The 16,163-nt window shown below is 45.3% G+C and overlaps 1 protein-coding gene across 11 annotated transcripts in view; it reads left to right on the top strand.

Moving 5' to 3' along the window:
* KCNMA1 (potassium calcium-activated channel subfamily M alpha 1) overlaps nt 1-16,163 on the top strand; it is a 719,040-nt gene that overhangs the window by 372,807 nt on the left and 330,070 nt on the right. The gene's annotated exons all lie outside the window — the stretch shown is intronic.

Genomic DNA, 16,163 nt, shown 5'->3' with positions numbered 1-16,163 from the left:
GCCCTTGGTCTTATTTCTCCATTCTCTCCCCAGGCACATTCTGGGGGGTGCATCCCCTGCCAGTTACCATGCCAGGGCTCAGGAAATGGGTTTGGGCATGCCGTCTGTGTGCCCCAGACAGAGCAAGCCCTGACGTAGAGGTGCGTGTGGCTATCGTTAGAAGGACAGATGCCTCATCCCCTTCTTTCTTTTGCCTCTCTTCGTGCTCCTCTGTATTTCTGTTAAAATAAAATGCTCTTGTTGGATGGGTCTGAATTGTGTCTTTTTTCTACAGTGTCTACTGTGAGGCAGCTGTTTGTACTTAGATCCTGGTGGACTACCACAGGCAAGACCCTCTCCTTGGGCATTGGGCACTACCGCAGGGCCCTTTGGCCTTTGTTCTGGTTCTGCTAAGCCTTGGGAAGCTGGCATTGGGGGTCGTCTCTGATTCTGGTTCTGGAGAGAGTCTACTCCAAGAATGGACCTTCCATTCTGTTCTCAGCTCTTCCCAGCAAAGTGCCAACAATCCTAGAACCAAGACTGTCCTCACTCTCCCTGGGAACTGTTCCGGCCTCATCTTAAACTCTGTCTTTCCTCTCTGTCACTAGACCGTGTGGTTTGGCAGAGAGAGACTCTGTACATTGGAAGACCTGATGTTTATGTCGCTCTTTCCAATTTTCATTTGTATTTCTTCCTTTGGTTCTGGAACCATACCCCAAGGTTCTGTCCCAGGGGTGACCTGATCGGCATAGTCAGTACCAAGGAGTCTGCCATCTTTCTGGGGACAGCTGGCAAGCATGCTCAGTTAAGTAAGGAGAGGAATTAAAACAGACTCTATAAGATAACCGGTAGGATAAGTCTAAAGGTTCAGGAATAAAAAAAAAATCTATTAAAATAACTATAATCAAGCAAAGTGAGCAATATAAAGTGAGATTCTATCCACACATAAAAAGCTAATGGAATCTAGGTAAGAAACCAGGCTATAAATTCTTAATATCCATCTTTTTCATTCAAAACTGTTATCAGTTTTACCCTCGCGTGGTTTTGCTGGCTATTGGAAAGAAATGACCATCTTCTAAATAAATCTTTAAACTTCTCTTAGAATTTATACGAAATCATTATCCTGGAAAAAAGAAGTGTACAGTATTCTTCAGATGAATTTTAGTTGGTATTTATACCCTTCAAATGAATGAATAACTTAAAAGACAATCTATAGGCTTTCCCTTGCGTGAACCTAACTGGTCAGACTTTGTCAGTCAAATGACGTGTTTCGGTGAATTTTAACCAGAGCTGGCCTCCCCCAGATGGTGAGGAATACCTTGGCAACACAAGTTCAAGGTGTGAGGCTCTGCAGGTTCAGTGTCAAGATAGGCCAGTTCAGGTTGTGCGAGAGGACAGGTGGGCTGGGTGGTTATTCTACTTCTGTGTGGCAGCAGGTGAGGCCGGCACTTCTGAAAGTGCCATAGTTGAAGGGCACATGATCCTTTTAACCTTTCACTGCTTATTTGCTATCAAGAGGCTGTGGGTACATTATTTCCAGATATATATTCTCAACTACACATTTTTTTCTTTCCCATTGTTAGGCCAAGGTGATCCCTGAGCAGTTCTTTTGCACTTAAGGCTTTGAGAAGCCCTTCCTTGGGTATTACTTTTCCCAGTGATCACCAGAGAGGAATCACAGCTTCAAGTGGTTGCTGTGAGCTAAAACAGACTGTCCTCACGACTCCTGGAGTTGAAAGCCAATGAGAATTACCTTAAACTGTGTTACAATTATGCTCCCACTCAAGGAGAGGAGGCTGTTCCACCAAATCTTTGGACAGACGTCAGTGTCAATTCCTTAAGAGACTCAGAGATGCATTAAGCCCACCACACACAGCAATCCCATCCCCCAGAAGGTACCCATCAGTTAGCCACAGGAGACAGTTATAGTCCAAAAGAAAATAACTCCATTTCTTTTTTTAAAACTATATTTTTATTGATTTCAGAAAGGAGAGGGAGAGACAAAAACATCAATGAGAGAGAATCATTGATTGGCTGCCTCCTGCAAGTCCCCCACTGGGGATCAAACCTGAAACCCAGGCATATGCCCTGACTGAGAATCAAACGGTGACCTCCTGGTTCATAGGTCAATGCTCAACCACTGAGTACCTCCGGCCGGGCAGGAACTCCATTTCTTTTCCATTCTTTTTAAAGGTGCTGTGCCCCGTTTAAGGCACGCCTCACTCCAACTCCTAATTCTGATGTCTCTCATTGTTTACACCAACACTTTCTTCTCACACACTCTGCTATTCGGAGAAGAAAGATTTTTTAAAAAATGTACAGTAAGTCAAAAACAATTTAAAAAATAAAAGTGCCCTTGGATGTCCTGTAGGTGATGATGTCATCATGGCTGACCCAACCCTGTTAGTTTCCTCCCTTTGACATAGGAACAGTGATTCTTCCCTAATAGATAAGGGAACAGAAAGCCCCACAATGTCAGTGTGAGTGCAGGATTCATGGCTTGCATAATGCAGCAGTTCCTGCTGCTTCTAGAATTTCAAGAGGAAGTTGGAAGAGAGAGAGACTCGGCTCAGGGCCCTGGGAATTTGCCCTTTTCCAGGGGCATCCTGGGAAAGGTTGACTCACCTGTGAATATATTTATTGCTTTGATTCATGTTTAAACTCTGCTACTTCTTAGGCTGTAGTTATGTGGATTATGAATATTTAATATGCATATACTGAAAATGAAGGTCAAATCCTGCTTACGTGACTTCAGTGCAGACTCCTGTCTATGCAAGGCAAGCTACCTGCTGTTAGCAGAGTAAAGCTGAAAGGTCACACATTGTTAAAAATTTCCTTAATGACTTCATTTACTCCAGACTGGCTGGTCCGCAGTGGGGGGGGCTACTTTCTGGTTCTTCTGTTGGCTTCTGGTATCTTCTCTTGGCTTCTGGTATCTTCTGTTGGCTTCTGGTACGGGCAGCTGTTTGGGACGTGGCCGTAAGGAGTGGGGAGTGAACAGCAGCACCAGGTTTGGAGAGCGATCTCATATAAGGGCTGGATGCCAGGGTAACAGCGGGATTATGATGTGAAAATGGCCTTGCCCTAGTCTTGACAAGTTTACATTTGTATTCAGTAATTCATTCATTTTGTATTCATTCATTCACTTGAAGCATCTTCAGAGTGATAATGCTGAGTATTTTCCACATGGTAAAATTGCTATGGTTAGTTATGGTCAAGGAAAACTTTTAAAGATTGCAATAGAAAATGACCAGACTGTTTTTATAGTCTCTGGAAATAAAACTGGCCCCACTGATGTAATAGGGATACCCAGAGCTTTAGCAGAAGTGGCCAGTCACCCAACTGCTTACCTGCCCCAGTCTTCACAGGCCAGGCCTCTCATTCCATCAGCCAAGACTTTCTCCTTAAGAGGGAAGGGAAGGCCTGGGGTTGGAGGGAACTACATTCGCTGATCACATGCTTTGTATGGAGTATAGTGCTAAGCACTTAAAGATAAATAACACAAGCAGTCCTATCAAAGTCTTCTAACTGCATCATACAGTAGGTATTACAGCATTCCCACTTACAGGTGAGGCCAAAGCTGCAACGTTTGCCCCAAACCACATAGCTAAGAAATTGTGGAGCTGAGGTTTGAATCCAGCATGTCTTAAAGCATCGTTCTTCCATGTCAAGAAGTGAAATTGCAGGCTGTGGAAGTGACTAAATGGATTTAATGAGGAATTGCAAGAATGAGAGGTCCCTTAACCTCACACCCCCTCTCCCCCCAATGACCTGTCTTGTTTGCCCTCTCGTTCTCCACCTCCCCACTTCTCACCTTTGGGGCCACATTTGAAAGTCAGCAGTGCTGATGAGGGTCCTATGACAGCTTTCTCCCTATGACATGGGATGTGTGGGACAGATACCTGGGACATGTGCTGTCTGATGTCTCTTTGGACCTTGATCCGTTTCTTCCGAATTTGGTTTTCTAAGACTATTTTCTCTTCTATCTCAGGGAGTAGCAGCATTTTGTGATGGACTGGGGTCAGGTTAGCAGAGAACAAGGAAAGATGTTGTTTCTCCAGGGCTCTTCCTGCTGAAGGGATTCTTCTTCAGCAGAAAGACCCTTGCCCTTCCCCCTTACCTAGTTCTCTGTGACAGTAATTGCCACGCTAACAGAGATAACGGCAGAGGCCCTGCTTCCCATTAGATAGGTTATTGTATCCCATGCGAGAATTTAGGTAGTTCTTCATTGTGTGCCTAGAAAGTTAGCATTGTCAAACAAATGGACTCTAGGAAAGTGTGGCCCAAAGATGTTTCCATGGAGGTCTTTACAATGATTTTTTAGGTGTCTGGCTTCCTCCTCCAGGCTTGTTCTTAGTAACTGTGCACACAGGTTGTCACAGCGCCTCCCACATACCCACCCTCCTGTCAGGCACCCAGCAGAGCTGGGAGGTCAATGTAGGCCACCTCCATGCCAATGCATTGTAGACCGTAAAGTACAGTGAACGCTCCTGTAACCATCCCCATTCACACACCCCTTGCCCCGCGGCATGAACAGCTGGGCAGCCCAAGGCAGAGAGGAGGCTCTGTGCCCGGCTCCTTTGCGGAACCGGGCCCTTCGAGGTAGGATTCTGAGAAATTCGCTTCAGCTCTCCGCCTTCCTCTCTTTTTTGAGGAGCCATGGCCAGCGTTTAACCTTTGTCGAGGAAATCAACACGAATCACTGTGTGTGTAAAGCATCTCCCTATTCTTTTTTTCCTTTTAAAATACGCCCCCCAATTTTCTTCCTCTCTCCCTGACATTTTTATTGCTGGGCTTTGGTTTGGAAAATTACGGGTAGGAAAAGTTCAAGGGCAGGATGTGCAGAGCAGCAATGCACATCTGTGAAGGGAACACATCAGGAGAGCCAGCAGCTGTTGAAAGAATGGGGTATCAGGTGGTGGAGGAGCTGAGCATGCTGGAGGGAGGCAGAGGGGGAGACGCCTTAGGGGCAAAGAGGCTGTAAATGATTCCCAATGGGAAGTCCTTGTTCCCTTTCGGAATTTAACCTCGAATGGCAACAATTGATCCTCTGACATGGGAGAGACCCTCACCCAACTGTTCTACCTCGTCTAGTTTTCCAAATTGCCTTTCTCATCAGTTGGGTATAATTGTGAAGAGAGGATGGGTGGAGAATATGCCAAGCAGGTAAGCGCTCTCCCTCCTTCCCCTCCACACTTTGAGGGGGGATCTCTGCTTCCTCACTTGCTTCACCTTGTGGTAGATAGGTATCCCCTGAAACTGTGTGTAGGAGGGAACTGCTTATCTTTGACGTTTCCTTGGAAAAAAATCAGGGGCTATGTTAGGAAAGAGAGAGAGGATGGAGCTGGACCTCCCAGGTTTTCTGCAAAAGGCAACTTTAGGCTAAAATGTTAGAACTGGAAGAGGTGTCAGAGTCCACCTGAGACCGTTCTCTGGCCTCAGCCTCCTCTCCTGCAGGATGAGGACTAAGTGACCTGCTCAAGGTCACCCCAGTAGCCAGGGGCAGGGTTAGAGCTGGAAGTCGGAGTCAGAGCACTGCCCTCTCAGCCAGGCCCCTTTCTACTTCATCTCTTCTTCTTCTTGTTGTTTCTTTTCTCTCTACAAAATAAATAATGAACAAAGATGTGACAACGAGTATTATCCATTGAATAGTGAAGGAAATCATGACCCTTTATGACAGTTCTTGGGCTTCACGCTGTTATCGTGGGGGAACTTTGGGGCCATGGAGAATAGTGATCATCTCAGTTGGAATAAATCAAACCCAGCCAGGTGGCTGCTTGGGAAAACTTTAGTTCACCCCCCTTGGCAAGGGGCCTTGGATTCCCTGATTTCATGATTCTGCTACTCCTTCCTCCCTCCTCCCCCGTACTACTTCAGAGGGAGAAGTAAGAGTTCACGAACTCTGTTGTGGAAGGTGAACAAGGCTGAACACATTCGTGTGGCCTGTTTGGAATTTGTTATGCAAAACATTTGAGAATTTTTGCCCAATTGCTTATTTGTTTATCTTGTAAAAACACTATCTGATAACTATAAATTATATCTACTGTACTTTCAAAAATCAAAATGAATTATTGCTTCTCATCATCTCCAGAATTTAAAAAGAAAGCTTTAAATGAGCGGACACTGTCTTAGCCTCTTGTTTCTTTTAAAAAATGATTACTTCCGCCCTGGCTGGTATGGCTCAGTTGGTTGAGCATGGTCCCATGCACCAAAAGGTCAGAGGTTAGATTCCAGGTCAGGGCACATGCCCAGGTTGCAGGCTCCATCCCCAGTAGGGTATGTGCAGGAGACAGGTCATCCATCTCTCTCTCACTCTCTCTCTTTCCCTCCCTTTTCTCCTTCCCTTCCTCTCTCTGTCAAAACAACAACAACAAAAAAAAAAGAACAACAACAACACAATATAAAAAAAAAACATTAAAAAATAAAAGAATGATTACTTCAGGGCAAATGAAGAGAATGTATCCCCTTGCAGACCCAACTAGTTAGTTATGTTTTCTAAACTAGCATGTGTTTAACCCACAAGTGGTATGAGAGGGCTGCAGCTTCTCCCCATGGCACAGCCCAGTCCTTTACCATAAGTCGCACCAGGTGAGCTTTCAGCATCTGCTGAGAGACCAGGGTGGGAGCCAGCTGGAGAGACAGGAGCTCAGAGTCCTTTAATGGAAACACAAGGGCAGAGCTCATGCTTAACACAGCCATGGCGGTGCTGAGGTATGGGTGCAACTATTATGGCTTCCACATGGGATTTATGGGCTGCAGACAGGAGTTGAATTGTGACCTCTGTCTCTGCTTTTATTCCCTTGTCCTTCCTCCTGTCAGCCTGACATGCTGTGGCTTTGGGGAGACCCTGGTCAGTGATGAGTCATTTGTGGTTTAGAAATAGAGTCCCTTGCAGCAAGGATGCCTTTGGGACTTTTTGATGCATATGTCACTGTTCCCAGAACTTGGGAGGTAAGAGTGTGTGTGTGTGCAGGGGGTGGGGGGGGTGGGGGGGCAATCCTGTCCCACCTATAAACTGATGGGAAAGCATAGCATGAAGGGACTGGCAACCTGTCTCATCATCACAACAGGGATGACACTGAGAGCCCTGTGCATGTGCTCTCAGTAGCAGGTAGCAGACTCCATTAGGTACAGACTTGTGTGCAAGGCATGTTGCTAGGTTTGGGGGATTTTATATACGATATAGAAGACTGGCTTTCCCATTGAGATGTTTGCTATATATATAATTTACAAGGATCAGGAATGTCCCGACAAAAATATAGGAAAAATAAGATAATAAAACAAGGTAACAAGTGAAATATATAATCAATTATTAATAGGAGCATTGCTAATGTTAAGTGCTGGAGGTTGAGAAGCTGAAAAGATAGCTGGATGTTAATGGGGAGTTTTGCTCTGGGGAGGTTTTGAGTTGAGGAGACAGAAAACTCAGTCTCCCCGGGTCGAGGCTCCACAGTGGGGCTGTCATGACAGCCTGCACTCGGCCTTTTGGCTTATATTTTTGGTGTGTGCTGAGTCCAGAAGAAACCCTGACTGGAAGCCCTACTGAGGTTAAGGATTGAAACAGTCAGAGAAGCAGACTGTCTCTGGTGGCAATGCTCCTCTTCTCCACATGCACATGAGGAAAAGCTTTGGAAATGTCCAGAAGTGGCTGAGTGGGAGAAATCCACTCCATCTTTTTGATACTTCGGCCAGCAGGCAATATGCCTTTCAAGGGCCTTGCTTATGAGCTTGCCACATGCAGAGCATCCGGGGATGTGGAGGGAGGAAAGCCGTGGCACGTGAGGCTGTGCCGTCCACAAAGCCCACAGCCCGGCCTGAGCTGTTTGTCTGGAGTCGGCGTGAGCCTGGAGGGCCCACTGGGATTTTCATGAGCTCTGTGTGCCTTCCTTTCTCATAAAGAATATCAACAGTTTATCTTATGGCTGTGTTTGTATAAAGATGAATATAATCTGGGCTGGATTCATTATTACATATTCATTATTATTACAGTGACTTTTCTCTTCTGATTTTAAACAAATTAAAATGAAGACATTTTCCTGGGTGGGACTGGCACCGAGCCCGCTCTGCCTGGTGGAGAAGTTGGTTCTGTCCCCTCCTTGCCTGTCAGTCCCATCCGTCTGGAAGTTTTCACAGATGAGAAAACACACCAGAGACAGATGCCTCCCACCACACCCCTGCCCGTGCCATCTTACAAAAATAAAAATAAACATTTCATAGCAAACCACGCCTTATGCCTCAGCTTTGGGGAATATTAGCTTCTGCAACCCAACATTTTCCATAATGGCACCTGTGGATATGTCCACAATGAAGAAACAATCATTTTGCCTTTCTGCCCAGTTTTTGAGAAACATGTGCTTTATCCATTCTTATACCTGAAAATGAACCTGGTCTCCTTAGGAGATCCATTCCCTGAGAATACCACTGTAAAAATAGCATTTCCTATTTCTGAGGTTTGCACACTCCAGGAGGCAGAGATAGGCGGATGTGAGAAAGAGTGGAGCAGGTCCAGGGAGGCCTGGGGTGAGCGGAGAGCTCAGCATCCCCTGACGTGCCCCCAGGTCCAGGGCATTGTGCCCAGCAGTAATGCAGACTCTTGCAACCAGATCTGCCCCTGTTCCAAAGAAAAGAGAGGAGGCTGGGCTGTATGTCGAATCTCCAGTTCTAAAATGTTACCTGGGACTCTGAAACTTTTAAAGTACTCTCAAGCCAACCCAAATACCACTGTGGTCCACATTTGGGCCTCCCGTTTGCAGTCTCTGTTTTAAACTATGTCTCTTTCTGGTCTTGAATTAGTTCTGCTCCCAGAGTGCCAGAAAATGTCCTTAATTCTTGGTCTTCTATTTCCCCCAAAGGGCCCCTTCTCTCTCCAGGATGAGAGACCTTGGCCTCTAGTTGCTCCGGCTTGTTTCCAATGGAACACACTTTCAAAGGCTGCTTAAGTCGGTGCCCACTTTTCTCTAGGCAAATACTGTATGTCACAGCAATAAATCACCCACAACTTACTGTAAATCCCCAAAGCTGCATAGCATAAACTCTACGTCATCCCTGAAAATAACGGCGCGAGGACCTCATAAACACACACTCTGTTTGTTTAAGAGTTGCAAGTGCTTTTTAAACATGGTTGCTAGGTGCACAAGGGTGTATTTTCCAGGACATAAATGGAAGTGAACATAACCCCCTTAAATTGTCAGATTCTTTATGAGAAAAGAGGCCCAAAGCTGTGTGCTTTGCCATTGTGTTGACTTGACCAAAACAGAGTTGTGACACTAAGCGTGTAAGTGTTGACAATTGCTCAAGATTATCTTCTGACTTACATGGCTATTACGGACACATGATGTGAAACTTGTTTATTTTCTGGCATGTGTGGCTGTGAAGACATGGGCTAACACAGATAAAGCCTGACTGTAGACTTCGTCAGCCTTAAAGTTTGCAGTTTGCTGGGCATTAGGGTCAACACTTACTCATTCGATTCTCATCCTGTGGCCCCTTCAAAACAAAATTGGAAGCACCTCTGGACCTTTCTTCCCAGATATGGTCCCAAGTCTCAGCTCCACACACACCTCCCAGCCTTTCACTTTTTGCATGGAAACTTGGTGGTTCATGTTAGAGCAGCATTCGCTGTGATTGGGTACAGAGTCTAGAGCAGTGGTTCTCAACCTTCCTAATGCCGTGACCCTGTAATACAGTTCCTCATGTTGTGGTGACCCCCAACCATAAAATTATTTTCGTTGCTACTTCATAACTGTAATTTTGCTACTGTTATGAATCGTAATGTAAATATCTGTGTTTTCTGATGGTCTTAGGTGACCCTGCTAGTGGTTCTCAACCTGTGGGTCACAACCCATACGTTGAGAACCGCTGATGTAGAACCGCTGCTCTCTTCCCTCGAGAGCTGGTGTTTTCACCTCTCCCCACACCACACACACCAAAGATGCTCAGCATCCAGTGTGAGACCCACTGCATGTGATGTTGAAGCCCTGAAGGGAATTGCCGGGACCGGATGGAGAGGAAGGGGAACACGCAGATGCTCTTAGACGACTCCACCCAGCACTGCTTTTTCCTGCAGCAGCACGAGGAAGTGGGTGACGAGCGTACTAAGGATTTTCCCTCGTCAGAATGGCATGAACAGGCATCAGAAGGCAAGGTCTGAAGGAGCAGCATTAATAACGGGCGTGCTCTGGGCGGCCTGTCAGTGCCTTGGAGAACACTCCGTTATCGAGTGTGAGGGGAGGCTGGGGGGTGGGCCAGGAGGGGCATTTGGTAGCTGCCTGCGTGCCCATGTTTGGCTGAGGCACCAGTGAGTAAGAGTTGGAAGCTACAGCAAGGAAAACTAGCAGGCGATGAGTGTGGATCGCACGTGCAATGGTGGTGCTTCTTTTGTGGGACCAGCACCCCTTTGGGAATTTGATGAGGCTCTAGGGATTTTGCTGGTCAGGGAGCCTGATATTGTCTGTGAACCCCAAGCCAAGGATTCCTGCTGGGTAGGGTTGGTTCACCTGCTCCTTCCTGTTTCTTTTGCCCTGAAGATCACATGGCAGACAGAGGGCAGTCTCCACAGGGCCAGGAGCCATCCCCCTCCTGCCACAAATAACTGCAGTGTGTTTTCTCTCCTTGAGCAGGTGCCCCCTTTCCCAACTGCATTTGCAACCTTGAACTTGTGGGGACGGTGCTGATGAAACGAGAGAAAGGCGGCCCCATGCTTAGTTCCAGGCAACACTGAATGTACGTGGGGTGAGAGGGGTCGCTAGGGCGGAGCCTGGACACGCTTTGGTTGCTTCTCCTAACACTGCGGGTCAGCGCCTGTTTTTAAGGGAAGATTTCCTCCTTAGGCTGCAAATCAGGGAGGCCAGTCATCTCCAGCCGAAATCCCATCCAAGCTCCACCTGGGGCACCAGGACCCAGGCACTATTGGGCTGCCCAGACAGGTGCTGGCAGCTGCCACTTCTCCTGAGGGCTGTGTCTTACCCACAGCTGGAGAGCCGCTGGGGACCTCTGTGGGGTCCTCCCGCCAGGCTTCACACCAGCTTGACAGAAAACAGAAGAGCGGCTTTGGAGAAAGCCCGTCTCCCTGGAAGCCCTGTCCCTTAGATGTTTTTCTGTCTGCACCTGTCTCCAAGCCAGCCAGCTGTGACAGTTTAATTGGTGAGCAGTAGGCGGGGCAGGGAGAAGCAGGCAGGGGTGAGTGGCACCGGGGAAGGAGGAGACTCCCCTGAGATGAGTGAGGAGAACATGGCAGACGGGCTGAGAGGCTGTGCAGAGGCCGGTCCTGACCCAGGCTTGTGAAGAGCGCTGGCTGGCTGAAGAGAAACCTGCTCCAGCTGCCCCAGCTGCCTCCTTCCCCAACCAGTGTGTGCACTGGGCACTGAGGGACCATGAGATGGGCTGGAGGCTGAGGCCTGGATGGGAGTGGGTGCGAAGGAAAGGCAGTGGCACCGAGCACTTAGCAGCTGGATTTGGAACCAGACCTTCCTGGGCTTGGTCCTGCTCTGCCTGCGCTTTATAGCTGTGTGTCCCCAGGCAAGTGAGCTAACCTTTCCCAGGTGTGAGGTTTTTACTTTGTGACATGGGTGAAGATGGTGATGAGGGACAAGGATAATACCTACCTGGGGTCCTGGGTGGAAAGGATGAGGCGATGTATGTAAAAGCTCTTAGTGCAGTGCCCGGCATGAAAGTGGCCACAAAAGTATTAGATGTGTTGTTGTTGTCCTTTGGAGGTGGGTTTTGAAGCTTTTCATCAGGTCTTTAGAAAGACAAGGTGTAAACACACTAAAGTTAAGGAATAAGGCCAGGGAAACCCACTGAGCCTCAGTGTTCAGAGTTTTTCTTGGGGCTCAATCACTTAGACTTGGGGGGCTGCCCTCAGTTTTCAGTCATCTTGGAGGTTGACAGATACCACATGGCTCCAAGCCCCTTACCATTTATCACATTGTTAGACTTCCTGGTGTGGTTACCCGCCCCTCCCCGCCCCCTCCCGACCCCTTCACATTGTTACTATCTCCCTGACCCAAGACACCCAGGCAAAGACCTTTATCAGGCCTGACATCCCAAGGCCTTATAGAGATTGCCTTCCAGAAGTGAAGGTCAAGACCGCACCTGTCTCTGGGCAAAGCTAACATCTTTACAGCAGAGTTAGTGAGGAGAGTGGGGGTTCCTGTGAGCACAGGCTTGAGTAGCAGAGGAGAGGGAAAGCTACTTCACCATGTCCGGAGTTTCCAGGGTGTGTCAATGTCAGCAGAATCACTGTGGAAAACAACGTGATTATCCATCTCTTTGGCCCCTGTGTACACTCAGGCTGGATAACTCGTCAGGTGAGCCAGCAGCTGGTAAAATGAAACTGGGCATAGGGGACAGGAAGTAAGCTACCCGGATGTCTGCTCCTCATGTGGGTGAGCTGCCCTGGGCACAGCGGGCCTTTGATTTAACCCCATTTGCTTCTATCTCCAGGTGGCCAGGACACTTCCTGTGCCCTGTTCCTTTGCAGACCAGATAGATGGGCCTACACGTGCCCTTGGACACTTTGGTAAGGAGAACATCTGTCTCCCTGCTCCAATTTAACTTCCTACTGTAAGGCCTGAGGAGGTCAAACCCAGAAAACAGCGAGACCGCAAGCTGGGGATAAAATGCAGGTCCGGCACACTATCAGGCCACGCTGCCCCCTTGCCACCTGACAAATGAGACCATCTCCAGCCAGAGACAGTTGGTAATTGTGCAATCAAATTAACGTGGATTTCAGCTTAATGAAGTGCTTAATGTCCTGAATGAGGCTGAGCCCTAATATTTAGAGAAGCAAGCTGGACCCCAGGAAAGACAAGAACAGACCTCGGTTAATGCCTGTTAGTATTAATTGTGCTTGCAAATGAAACCTTTTCAGAAATTCATCCTTAATATGAGGCCCAGTCCTCCTGTGTTTTTGCTATGGGTTTTTCCTGCTGTGGCTCATAAATAGGACAGTGGAAAGAACATTTTACTGGAAATCTCTGCTGAACTCCACGTCCTAGGGCAGATTTTTTTTCACAGCATCTTGGTTTTCTCAATTGAAGAGCAAGAAACATCTTTCACTGAAATTTCTATTTTTGTCCCTCAAAGTGACTTACTTTTTGGAGTTAAAGATTGATACTCTGGAGGCAGGTTGACCTGGTGATAAATCTTCCCTCTCTTACTTACTAGCTGTGTGACCTTAGAGAGAACTTAACCTCTCTGAGCCTTAGTTTCCACTACTGTAAATATGGATAATAATAATTCCTGTTCCTTGGTATTAAGAACAGTAAATGAGATACTGCATGTGAAGCACATAGTACAGGACATAGGACATATTAGGGCTTATTAAATCCGGTTGATGTTATAAATGGGAAATTACTTTCAGGATGAATTATGCATCACTACCTTGGTATCAGGAGTTTTTATTTTCATTAAGCTGATGATTTAGCTCTTGCTTAGAGAATTACTGATGATTCAGTAATTAACTCAATAAATATTTATTGAATGGCTATTGTGTGCCGGACACTGTTTTAAGCGCTAGGCAATTCCAATTGTAGTGTCAGAGGGAGACATGTTGGCAGATAAATAAGCTAATTTTAGTTGATGATCAGTGCTGGGAAGAAAATTAAGACACTAGTGGGAAAAGCAGGATTTCTTAACTTTTTTTGTGCTGAGAACTCCTTTGGTAGTCTAGCGACGACCATGACTCCCTTTTCAGAATATCTATAAATGCATAATATAAAAACATTGAATTATAAGAAAACCAATTATATTGAAATACAATTTTCAGAATGTACATGTGCCTATTGATTAATGCATTATCACCAAGATCAAGTACAAGTTCTAATACAACCCTATAATTCTAAAATAGGATTAGTGTAAATCATATTTTGAGATAATCTATATCAATGATAGTCTTATATGTAAATAGCTGGGATTTTTGTTACTAACAAAGTCAGAGGTATCATTAATACTATTCCAGTTTCTTGCCCACATTTATGGTGAAAGGAATGCTACATTTGAGTTAGAGGTTAATAAAAATGAAAATGTAGTTTTTCTTATCCAAGTTCATAGATTCTTAATATTCCCCAAGGACCTCTTTGGAGTCTGTAGTCTCTGGGTAGGAACCCTTGGAAAAGAAAGTGATTTTGGCTGGGGGTTGAGCTGTTTTTCAGAGATGAATAATGTGATTTCTGCTTTTAAATAGCCAATCTGGATATTTAGATTAACAGAACAGGCTTGAGAGTCCAGAAATAAATCCATACATCATGGGTGACTGGTTTGGGGCAAGGATGCCAAGATCACTTAATGGGGAAAGAACAGTATTTAAAAAAATGGTTCTGAGACAACTGGATAGCCACAAGCAAAAGAACGAAGGCGGACCCTTAACTCATATCACATACAAAATTAACTCAAAATGGATCAAAGACCTAAGTGTAAGAGCAGAAACTCTTAAACTTTTAGGAGAAAACCTTTTAGGGGTAAACCTTTGTGACATTGGATTTGGTCATTAATTCTTAGTGTGTTGTCAAAAGCATAAGCAATGCAAAAAAATAGGTCAATTGGACCTCATCAAAATTTAAAACTTTTGTATTTGAAAGGGCACTCTCAAAGAAGTGAAAAGAAAATCCACAGAATGGGAGAAAATGTCTGTGCATCCTGTGTCTGATAAGAGTCATATCTAGAATATATAAAGAGCTCTTACAGCTCAATAACAAAAAGACAGCCAATTAAAAACAGAGCAAAGGATAAATAGTCACCAACACATTAGTTATCAGGTGAGTGCAAATAAAAACTACAATGAAATACTAGTTCACACTCACTAGTATGGCTATAATAAAAATGACAGCTCATAAAGCTTGGCAAGGATGAAGATGTGGACAAATTGTAAGCCTTGTATGTTGCTGGTGGGACTGTGAAAAAGGATGCAGCAGATTTAGATGCAACTGACAACTTCTTCAAAAGTTAAACATAGAATTACCATGGACACAGCTGTTCCACTCCCAAGTATATACCCAAGAGAAATGAAAGCGTATGTCCACTTAAAACTTGTGTTCAAATGTTCATAGCAGCATTGTTCATAATAGCCCCAAAGTGGAAACAGCGGACAATTGGATTAACAAAATGTGGTATATTCATGCAATGGAATATTATTTGGCCGTGAAAAGGAATGCAATACTGACACATGCCACAACATTTATGAACCTTGAAAATTTTTGCTAAGTGAAAGAAGCCAGTCACACAAGAATACTCATTACTCTGTTTATATGAAATGTCCAGAATAGGCAAATATAGGGAGATAGAGAATAGATTAATGGTTGCTTAGGGTTTACAGGGGTGGAAAGATGGGGCATTGATAGCTAAAGGGTATAGCATTTCTTTTTGAGGTAATAAAAATGTTCTAAAATCAATTATAGTGATGGCTGTACAAATCTGTGAATATACTAAAAGCCATTGAATTATAACCTTTACATGGGTGAATTGAACGGTATTTTAATTGTCATTCAATAAAAGTGTTTCCAATAAAGTCCTTCTGCCTGTGATGTGGAGAACCAAGTGTGGGTTGCAAGATAAAAGCAAGGAGAATATTCAGGAGCCCACTTCATTAGTCCCAGTTGAGAGGATGATGCCTGGGGCTGGGATGGAGGCAATGGAGGCGGTGAGCACATGTGGGAGGTGGCATAGACACAGTGGGCTGTTCAGTTGAAAACAGAGAAATTGAGGGTGACTAGCAGGCATTTTCCTCCCAGAAGACCTGAGTTTCAGTTACAGTTTGTAGAAATGTTGAGAAGGGTTGGCGGTAGATCTAAGCACTACAAACTCTTTGGAGCTTTGGATTGCAAGGTCTTATCAATTTCGCTGGCCTTTTAACAAGGAAAAATATTCATTATACACACACACTCACCACACCTTCACGTGCATTCTGTTGCTTGTGAAGCAACATTCAAACCACACATTTCAGAAAGCCAAGCCAGAGGAGGAAGAATGAACCCTTAGCTTCATGATTTCTCATGTCAATGCTAAATTTGTTCAGTGAAAAGAGATCAGTGATTAGAGTAAGTAGGGAAGAATTATTCAAGAATTTATGTATCTTAAACATGTCCATTAAGCATAACCTTCTCCCAGTCACATGTAAAAGTAGTTAAAGAAGGGAAAATGTCATTTCAGAGTCTTGGGTATTACTAAATTTTGATTATGTCAGCAAA

The sequence above is a fragment of the Plecotus auritus genome (assembly GCF_963455305.1).
Source record: "Plecotus auritus genome assembly, chromosome: 9".
In the NCBI taxonomy this organism is placed as follows: domain Eukaryota; kingdom Metazoa; phylum Chordata; class Mammalia; order Chiroptera; family Vespertilionidae; genus Plecotus; species Plecotus auritus.
This window is presented reverse-complemented; position numbering and strand designations above follow the sequence as displayed.